Genomic DNA, 10958 nt, shown 5'->3' on the forward strand with positions numbered 1-10958 from the left:
TTTGTTGCAGTAAGAACACAATGCAGTTGTAAATTTTTGGGTTCTTAACTCCACAATGTTCCCGTCATTAATCTATGAGGAGTCCGTTGTAACTTGAACCGGGTACGGCTTTTGTGCTACCTGCTTCGGCCCTTTGTACAGCCCCTCGCATGTGCGGGATACAAAAACCGCCTTGCGCAATATTGTCTGCCCCGACGTCTTGGATGATGTGAAAATAATACGGAAGAATATAAAATGCAATATTCTTCAGACGGCTCGTATTTCCAATTTCGAGATGTCTGCCGAGATTCTAATCTAAAAATCCTCTTTGTACCCAAACCATAAATGTATCTGTGGCGCAGTTTATTTTTACTTTTATTACCTATCAATCCAACAGTCTGTCTTCACGTTTATTGGGGACTATTTTTAAATATGTCACCCGCGTCTAACCTTTTTCTGACACATCGTTCCTACTAAGCCCTTGACATGCATTAACACTTAGAACTGTGACGTGCACTTTTTCAGTACCTCCAGATGTAGCGTCATTAAAATCTTCTATGCCTCCAAAAAGATCAAAAGTTATCTCCTCGGTTGGAGAGGTTCCCTCTTCCCCCGCTCGTCGTTCCGCACTTCCCTGTTCCCCTCCTGTTTCTAGCCGTTGTGGCAGTCACACCGCGACGCTGGTAGGGGTCGGACGTATCCGTTGAAAGCTCTACTAGCGCTTCTGCGATCGTAACCGCGAATTTGTGTGAAACGTTGGCGTCGTTTCGATACGGGAAGTGAAACTTGTTTGTATTTTTTGTACTCGAGTGTTGTGACTATCGGTTCCTTAACTGGATGCGTTGTGATGGATTCGTAATTAAATATTACCGAGCAGTCGTTTCTGGATTGGAATTTAATGTTGTAAGTTGAAGTTTAATTTATTCTGAATATCTTCGCCGTCCGCAGGTTAATTACGTTTTCTGATTATGACATTAATTAGTTTTGCGTTTAATTTTAAGACCATTACATTGTACCTCGGAATTTAAAGTCACGAACTGTATTTAAAAAAATATTTTCAAGTCAATGTTTACGAAATTGTTTGCATCACTTGTATTCTTTCATTATCACCATACAAAAGCTTCTTATCGAAACCATTAAGCATTTTTGTTTACCAAAGCAGAACCAATGCGTTTCTGATATCTTTTAGATTTATTGCTTTTTCTTTTCCGTGTCCAAAGATATAGAAGTCGGTCACGAAATTATCAGTATCTAACGAGTTGGCTTTTTCTTTTTATGGTCGAAGCGACAGAGCATTGTGATGGGAGAGACTTGGATCTGATAAAACTGAATAACGCTTCTCGAAAATAGGCTAATGTCAGTCCCCATTACCGTGTTTTGTCACGTGTCGTAGATAGTTTCGGAGATTTAAAGGAAAGGTCTTTAAAATGTTTTGTCGTTTGAGACACGTTGGGTGCCTGCAATCTTATTTGTGCTCGAACTAATGGTAGGTTAATAATAAGTGCTTTTAGTTTTTCGTAATACCAATTCAAATACCTCTAATCATACTTTTAAAGTCCTGTTTTTATTGTATTGTCGTTTTGGTAGAGTTATTTTCTGCGTAGAATTATGTTTAATTACAACTCATTAACTTTTCGCATATCTAGGTTTTATATTACAAATCCTTGGTAATATTACAATAATTTTCATATTTGCTTTATTGCTTATAAAGCATTAACTTACTACTCGTAACAAGAAATCTTAATTAGTAATATATTCATGTTACCTATTGATACAGTTTTTGCTTATAAAAACCAGCTTCACGCTACAACGAGGTTATTAGTCTAATTTAAGCACCCATCCGAACATGATTTAACAAATCTGATTCTATATATATTTTTTATTATCTTTTATTAGCCAGTCACTATCACATGCAATCTTTTACCTGTAATTTTATTCGCATAACTATTTAGAAACGTTATCGTTTGTAACATTATTTATACCGACGGTAATAGTGCAAGCAGAATGTTACAAATTTATAACTTTCCGTACAACATTTAAATTGAATTGTATTTGATTTGTAATTAACATGTTTTATTAGCAGTAGAGCTCCTTGTGAAAGAGTTCGTCCAGGGAAGTACTGCCATCTTACCTATTTCTGCCGTCAAGAAGTAATGTCAGGTTACTGTGTTCCGGTTTTGAAGGGTACAAGTGCTGGTGAAATTACAGGCACATGGAACTTGTCAAGTTATGCCTCAGGGTGACGGGCGCAGTGGCAGTGCCCCTTAGATCTTTGCGGTTTAAATCTCTGAGTGGCACTACAACTGTTATCTGTTATGGACAGGCGTGTAGCTTACCATCAGGCGCACGACGTGTTCGTCCTGTCACTTGATATTACAAAAAAAAATCTTTTTTGTTGGTCTTTATGTTTTTCCTACAAAGTTGTTTACTAGAAAGCTTTGCATAGGTTGATGCCTGAACTAGGTTGATCTTGCAATTCTGGTTGATAGATCTGGAAAATAATAAATATTGTATCATTTTCCGACTAATTCTGAAACTTAAAATTAAAAGATAATGTAAATCATGCAATAAAAATTCAGAAATATGGTATTCTCAATAACAAAACGACAAAATTTGAGAAGTTACACTTTTGAGATGCAGACAAAATAGATATAAATAAAAACAACGTACATAGCCCGAGCCAAGTAAGCGTTAATTCTGTATCATATGAAAAAAGGCATATGAAGTTTTTAAATTTATTTGATAAATTTCCGAAAAACGCTTATTTTCGAGTTAGTCACTTTAATATAGAGGGTGCGACAAGTGTCCTTACTACCTATACATTTGTAAAACTATTCAATATAAGTAGGTTCAATATACATCTAATAAAACAACGGAGTATAAGTATGAACAAAAATAACAATAAGGAACTCGAATCGGGTGATGAAGTAGGTTCGCTATTAAGTTTAATCTTAACTAGAATGGATAGTTTTGAACAGTTTTCATCATTATCATCAGCTGTGGGATGTATAATGATACAGGCATGGATCTTTGACGTGAAGGTTTTATCATCATGTTTTCTTTCACTGTTAGCGAGAAGAATTGCTAAGAAATGTTTACTAATGTGCAGACAGAAGTACATGATTATATATCATGATATATATACCTTGATTTTTTTAACACAATCATTTGCAATGTACTCTCATTTGAGCGTATAATATATGGAATTACAATGATTAGTGGATTCAGCATAAGTTTAAAAAAAAAATTGTCCTCAAAAGTTGGATTACACACATTTGCCAAGTTTTATATAAATCGGTTAGCGGAAATTCGCAAAATCAGATTCATCCCCTAGTTTGCCACCCTTTGAGATGCGAGTATTTTCTTCAAATATAAATGGGACCTATAATGAGGTATGCTCTTTCCAAAAAAAAGAATCATCAAAATCGATTCACAAAATCAGATTGAAAAACGCCGCGTGTAAAAAAATACTCCTCTTCCGTTTCCCTGTTCTCCCATTACCTTCAGATCAGTGTATTTTTATACTAAACATAGTTTTCCATATATTTAGTACTTTCAAGTACATCCATTAACATAGCATCTTCATATTCTGATGCTTCTAATAATTGCTCTCAATATTAAAGTGCTATAAAAAAGCAACGTAATAAGCAAGATAAATCCATTTTCATGGCAAGTACGACCTTTGATGTTAGAACATAGCCTTCAACGTTTATCGCTTTATATCTGAAAAGGCAATTTTACGAAGACCCCATTTTCGGCATATTAGTTTATGAACATTTTGTTTCATCAGAGCTCAAGTTAAATTGGTCAATTGAAGCACGGCGTTCATATATAAATTAATGAAAGATACAAAAGCCCTTCTAAGTCGGCCAAGGTATTTATTAATTGATATATAGAGGGCATTCAAATCTGTGTATCTATACATAGTTTATGACGTGAAAGAAAGAATTAACCTGGAATTGCCCCCAAGAAAATATAAATATAAAAAGAAAAACCCCAAGAAAATATAAATTTATAGATTTATAGGATTCATTATTCATTTTTCGCGTTTTATTTTTTTAATACATAAAATCAGCTGATATGTAAAAACCTGCATCAGCAACAACCCTACTTACTACCCAGACCAATAAGACCCAGAACCATTTCGTTTGACTACATTTCATTTTAATTTTTCAGCCGCTACTATCCTACTGCAGGGCAAAGGCCTGGCTTCCCTTTCTGCACTCATCGCAATTTAACGCTGCTACAGATCACATATAAGCATCAAACTCGTTGCGTCTAACTATCTCCTTCTGGATCTTCCACGTCTTCGTCTTGTGTTTGGTGGGATCCACTCCGTGATGGTCTTTGTCCGCAGCTCTCTTGACATGCAGCATATGTGTGCAGGCCAATCCATTTGAGTCTAGCGAACCGAGAACCAATTTGGAAAAAAAGGATATGCCAAATTTGGTGATATGAAATGACCAATCCTTAGAGTTTCTTACTCATTCTTCTCAGGGGAATATGCCTTATGAAGTAATAGAATTTAATCCGTATCACGATTGAAAAGTAATTTGCTTACCTATGAAATATAGGTGTCGAGACCCGTCCTCCTCCAACGTCCATAATGCCGTTGGGTCGTCGAGGTTGTCACTTTGTTACTGTTTGTTTGATGTTCTAAATTTCATTATTCACATTTAAATAATCATATACTCAAAGAACCTCTTACATCCTCGATGGTACGTTGGAAAATATCAAAAATAATAAATACATTAAGCGGATTGCAAATCAAGAATACTCACGGCCACACAGGTGTCATTTTCACATTTCAGATCATTTTTTAAATAAAATATATCTTGTATAGAACAGAATTCAATAAAGGTACAGGAAGCATGTTATTCTCGTCAATGAATTCTTTGAATAAGTATATTTTTAGGTTAATTGGCATATCGTAACATTTGATATACGTCTTTTAAATTGTATTTAAAAGTACCTTCAGTTTTGTTAGCTTTAACACCTGGGTTGCTATGCTTTTGGTCAATTAAAGCTTTGAGTTTTTATGATTCAATTATGAGCATGTTAACAAAGCGTTTCTGCAAGATCGTGATTTATATTACAATGGTTTTAATTACATAGCTTCTGTATTTACCTTGATGTCTTGATTGCTGAAGTATGTCGGAAATCTTTGTCTTGCGAAAGCAATTAAATAATTCAAAAACAGTTTCCTTCTTGATATTCACGGAATTCTTATCACTTTGTTATTCATCTGTTGCTGTGTTCTTTAAGTTTCTTTGTCCCATGAAGATGCAATGTCGCATCGATCATCTGGTAGTGGTTAATGGGAGTTGGGTTTAAATTGCCCAGGCGTACATACTATGTCTCATAAATGTAAACGTTAAAATGGATACTGTTGTCCCTTCTAATGTCAACGCAAGCTTGAATGACGAGGCCTTTGTCGCTAAAGCAGCGGAGAACCGCAAAAAGCCTAAATACTCCAACCACTTATAGCTCTTACGTACATAGTAGCTTTATGCGGAGAAAATCCTGGTTTCTGAGGGTGAGGATGTTTTAGATCGCTTTGTTGAAACCTTAGGTATCTCTAACTTGTTGAATGATACTAACTCACACATACAAGAGCCTGCAATATCTTATTCTTATTCTTATTCTTATTCAATAGCTTGATTAGAACTTACGATCTTGAGCCGTAACTTAAGCGCTGAGTGTCGTTTATTGTTGGGCGGAAATTTTGATAACTATCAAATGATTATAAATGAAATTAACGAAGTGTTGTTAAATGGTATTTATTAATACAGACAATTTTGACTTAAGTGAGATTTGTTTTATTGCCCCTGAGTGCATTTGAAAGATTAAACTAATTTATAGGAATTAATCTTCTTACCTTAGCTTTTATTAAAAATAATGATAGACATAACACAGGTACATGAAAAATAAAAATAAACTGGCCGTTCTTGACAATCGACTTCAAAAGTCACAAATTAATTTAAGGAGAAATGTTTTCGCTTCTATTAAATTTCGATTGATATTCCAAATTTGCCATTCACGAAGTTAAAAACTACATATAGTCAAATAGAAACTTTTTACCAAAGGTCTGTCTACGTCTACGTAATTAAGTGACAAAAACCCATGGTTTGTCTCGGTTTTTTTTTTTGTAATACCAAAACAACGTGTGACGGGACGTACAAGTCGTGCACCTCGTGGCAAGCGACACGCCTATCCATTGCAGTGCCACTCAGAGCCACTGCGCCCGTCAACCTGAGACATAATTTCCAAGTCCCATGTGCCTGTAATTTCACCAACACTATTATTACCCTTCCAAACCGGAACGATGTAATGCTCACATTACAGCTTGGTGGCAGAAATAAATAAAAGAAAGAAAGAAGAAGAAAGAAAGAAAGAAAGGTGGCAGTACTTCCCTGGATGAACTCTTTCACAAGGAGCCCTACCGCTACTACTCGGTCTACACAAGGGAATCTGCATTACGAATGAATGAAAAGTTGTAAGTAAGTATAACTAGCTTACCTATGAAGAGAGACATATTTGAATTTGGACCTTAATTTGTTTTCGTATTATACGTTAAGTTAATGGCACAGTCAAGTTATTGTCGAATTAAAATTAATCATATCCGACCAAAACTCAATAAATCATAATAGCAATAAAAATATCCGTTAATCATAACAACTTAGCCTTATCCATTATCGCATTCTCCATGCGGCATTAAGAATCGTACTTCGTAACTTAATAATATTCATTATGCAGCGGAAAGCTCACGTTTGTTTACATTTTAGCTTAGCTTTAGTTATTGGCAACCAGAGTAAGTTGATCTCTGATAGCTTCATTATTTCTAAAGCCGCTCTATAGACAATGCTCCCCTTCTGAAGTATAGGCTTTGGCACTCATTCACTAATTACATAGTCCTTACCACGGTATGACTTCTTTTTATTTTTCCTAAATTTTATTACACCAGACGAAAGTCTTTCCCCCGGGCACGAGCTGCTCTAGTTATCACGGATATCGTCCTTGAATCGTCTCAGGTCCAAAGTTGGTCGATGTAGAGATAAAACTGTGAAATGGGGATATATTAACCCGACTCAAAATTATTGTGCTTACGGATCCCCTACACAAAATATGTCTCACTTGCACTCATGACCACTGTGTCCGACCAGCTCCACCCGCAATGACCTGCTAAAGGCAATGAATAATAGGGCATAGTGCTGGCTGCTTGTTGGGCTCAAGTAATATAACACTGGTTTTTTGTCAGTTTCTGTTATTGACTCGACAAGAAGAAGATTTTCTCTAAAGAGGGTAGACAGACATATCTGTTCTTAGAGCTTGTCATCTAACTCTTGATCATGGAGCGAATAACCTGTTCTAAAATATCGGGAAAATAAAAATAGTCAAACCGTAACTGCACGTTGGGTTTTGCAGTTTAAATTAAAAGAGAAGTTAGGTTTTTGCGATTGCTAACTATGGGACCTGTAAAGGGCCTGAAATGTTGTTTGTTAAGAAAAAATTAAATATATGCAATTTAGATCCGAGAAATAGTTTCATTTTCTACGAAATAGAACTCTTTGTCACTTACAGTAAGTACGTCTTACTATGTAAAACCAGGACAATACAAGTCCAAATATGTACTTAAATGTCAATTTAATTGTTAACATTTTTTCAAGTTTGGAAAACAATAAAAATTGCTACGCTTAATGCCGAACCGAAGAATTTGAAATATTTTTTATTAAGTGACTTCAGATTTTATAATTTAGATTGTGCTACCTGTAACAGATCTACTTATACTGGTCTAAGTTAGACCATAAGCTCGATAAGCTCAGAAGTCGAGTTCAAATAAAGCAAGTTTATTAAAACGAAAGTTTGAGTTAGCGAGATCATAAAAAGTTGCATGGAATTTCAATAACCATTTGGACATGTTAAACGTACTGGTTAAAGAAAACCATGACATGATTAAACTTCCAAATACCAATAAGTTATACTTAAAACTATATAAGAGTAAGAGAGCTTTTGAGAAGATTTATGCAATATATAGTAAGAAAATGACAAAGGTTTTACGGTTTCCGTTTGAATTTAGAGTAAATAAAATAAATTCAAATTCATAGATCGGGCGGTGGTAGCCTAGTGGAAGAACAAGCTACCGTTTCCAATCGAGATATCGGTACTTATGACTTTAATGTCTAAGTTGCTTACATTTTGAATATTTATTTGTAATAGAGAAAGCAAAGTAATGAAAACAGGATTTCGGAAAAGTTCAACATTCTCGCAAAAGCGCTTTGGGACAGCGTAGCTATGACAAACAGTTGCAGACGTTAACAGTTTCACTAAATGTACGAATAAAGAGATAGCATCACCACCATTCACTCAAATAAACAAGTACGTAGTATATGTCAATGATGAACAAATGTAAATCATAGCGGCTTAACGAGAAAACAAAGGCAATGTCCCTGAATCTGTACTTACAATCAATCGCACGTCCACACCTTTCTGTTTCCGTAAAAGGTGATGGGTGACTTTACAATAGAAGCTTTGAATGGCAATGGTAAGATGGTTGGAGGGAAAGCGTGTGGAATTGCAGTCAATGTTTAGAAATTTACTTTTAGTACTTTGGACTTGTATTACAATGTTTTAACTAAAATTAACGGAGATGAAATCACTGTTAAAATTTTGTTTTGCGCATAATTTATGTGCCGTATTCAACATAAGTAGACCTTCTTGGAACTGCTTCTGTGGCCGAATGGTTACCGTGCTGGACTGCCAAGCAGACGACCCGGGTTCGATTTCCGGGCCGGGTGAAATATGTGTATGGCTTACATTTATTTCTCTCGTGAATTTGAGTGTAATTTGTGGTCGTCTATGTATTTGTCCATGGCACCCGCGATACAGGGTCTTCCTAATGCGAGGCGGTAAGTGGTTGCGTTATTATTATTTATTCTCTAACCTGCACTTTGCATGCATTTTTGAAGACTAAAACTAAAATTACTAAACGAAATTGCTACAATCTAGAACGAATTTTGTGGAACAGATGTGAACATTACATCTGTTCCACAAAATAATAATCATCATCAAACCATTATGAATATGTCCCACTACTTAACACGGATAGCCTCTAAGGAGGAGACTTTCAAATAATTTCCAAATGTTGTGAAACTTCTTCGACATGCTTGCATGCAAAGTTTCGTTACGATGTTTTCTTCAACGTCGGCGAAAGGTATTGCTATAAAACATTAACAATTGCACATAACGAAACCAGTCATAGGTACATACAGAGCTTCGAGCCGTCGACCTCTCACTTCCGAAGCTATCGTTCTCCCACTGGACTATTACAGCTCTTGTTCTGCAACAGAATCATAATCTTTCCCGTCAACCGGATTGAACTCAATAATAGGTAGCAATCTGAGGAGAGGTTTTGAAAAGATTCTTAAAGTTTTCAAAGATTTTTGTAAATCTTCATGAACGTCCAAATTGCATAACTGTGCACTTCCTTCATCTTTAAAGGAAGTAACAAATAGAAAACAAAATGCGATTTGAGCATTAGTGTGGGCCTGTCCCTCTCGGAATCGATCCTTTAATTCATAATGGAAGCGTTTTTTCAATTTATTCTATACATTATTGCGACGCATATAATTAAAGTCATACATGTATGTATATATAAATACCGTCACGAATGTCTCTTTTTGTGGTAGGCAAAGATCATGAACCTACAACCGTTCCTAGAGAACTTTCTTCGCCTCAGCCACCTGCATTAATCTCTTCGATTCCCCCCGTATATTCTTTAATACCTTTATCTTCATCCTTTTTTAAGGACATCTTCAATCTGATCGAGATATGTACGTCGAAGTCTCTTCCTACATTTCCATCAATTGGTGTTTTTTTTAAAAGAGCGTAAGCGCCATTTCAAATATTTACGTCCTCTTTTAAATTTTGTTTTAAAACTTAAGCTTAATTGACACTAAAATAAAAAACGGGACGTAAATATTTTGAAACAGTTGTGAAAAGCTAAAATATGCTCCCTTGAAAAGTGTTTTGAAATGGAGCTTATGCCGACGTTATAAGATCTATAAGTTTCTGCTGATAATCTATGAACATCTATCCTTTCTATCCTATATTATCTGTCACACCACAACGCTCTCTTCTACTGCTTGGCATTCTATCTCTGAGAGTAATACTACTCATTACTATCCAAACTACGTGAAGTTTATATTTCAACAGCATTCATCCTACTATCATGTTTTTTCTGACATACCCAATTTTCATTATCTTAAATTAGGGTCAGGACCAGCAGATGTACAGATGTACAGCCAAATTGATTAACAAATAGAAACTCTATCACTAAGATCACACAAATTAAAAGAACGCACAGCTAAAATGCCTGATGATACCGTTCAACACTTTAACATTCAACGTATTGTGTACTTGTCTACTCAACCCGACAGCTAATGACTGGACGTAAGTCAAACAAATTCCGAGTTTACAGTTAATTATGGGTTTCGCTATTTGATTAATTCATTGTTCGTTATTGTTCGACGTTTTAGCGTTAATGTTTAATGGCCTCAGTAACTATAAATGTTATATAACTGGGATATAGTTTTGATCCCTCTTTTGATTCCCAGTTGCAACAAATTAGCAACTCCAATTTCTTAGTTGGATTCAAGTTTACGTGTTGTAAACCCTTACGGTAAAAGAATTCCTTAGGGTTCAATTAATTTGTGTGTTTGTCCGCTAGCTCACTCATCTACGGCCTGTTTATGCTTATTTATTTCATTATTTATGTAATGTTCTATTTATCACCTACAACCTGGATGATTTTAAGGTCAGAGTGAACAGTTATCTTACAGACCATGGCGTCTAGAAGTATGAGCGTGATTACATTTTCAGAATTAGTTGTATGTTCTGTCAGGACAAAGATAAGATTATTTTTTGTAATACACTTTATTATTTACTTCCTACTTATAAAACAGGCATATTAAATTTATTTA

General features: G+C 35.3%; 1 protein-coding gene across 4 annotated transcripts in view; it reads left to right on the forward strand.

Annotated features, from left to right (window-relative positions):
- Positions 1-655: 655 nt before the first annotated feature.
- The window catches only part of LOC113236492 (netrin receptor UNC5C-like), a 134320-nt gene continuing 124017 nt past the window's right edge, over positions 656-10958 (forward strand). For all 4 annotated transcript variants that reach the window (XM_026472589.1, XM_026472590.1, XM_026472591.1 and 1 more), the window contains exon 1: positions 656-882. The gene's annotated coding sequence lies outside the window, so the exon portion shown is untranslated. The remainder of the gene's footprint in view (positions 883-10958) is intronic.

The sequence above is a fragment of the Hyposmocoma kahamanoa genome, unplaced genomic scaffold (assembly GCF_003589595.1).
Source record: "Hyposmocoma kahamanoa isolate Upper Pololo Valley unplaced genomic scaffold, ASM358959v1 92, whole genome shotgun sequence".
Taxonomy (NCBI): domain Eukaryota; kingdom Metazoa; phylum Arthropoda; class Insecta; order Lepidoptera; family Cosmopterigidae; genus Hyposmocoma; species Hyposmocoma kahamanoa.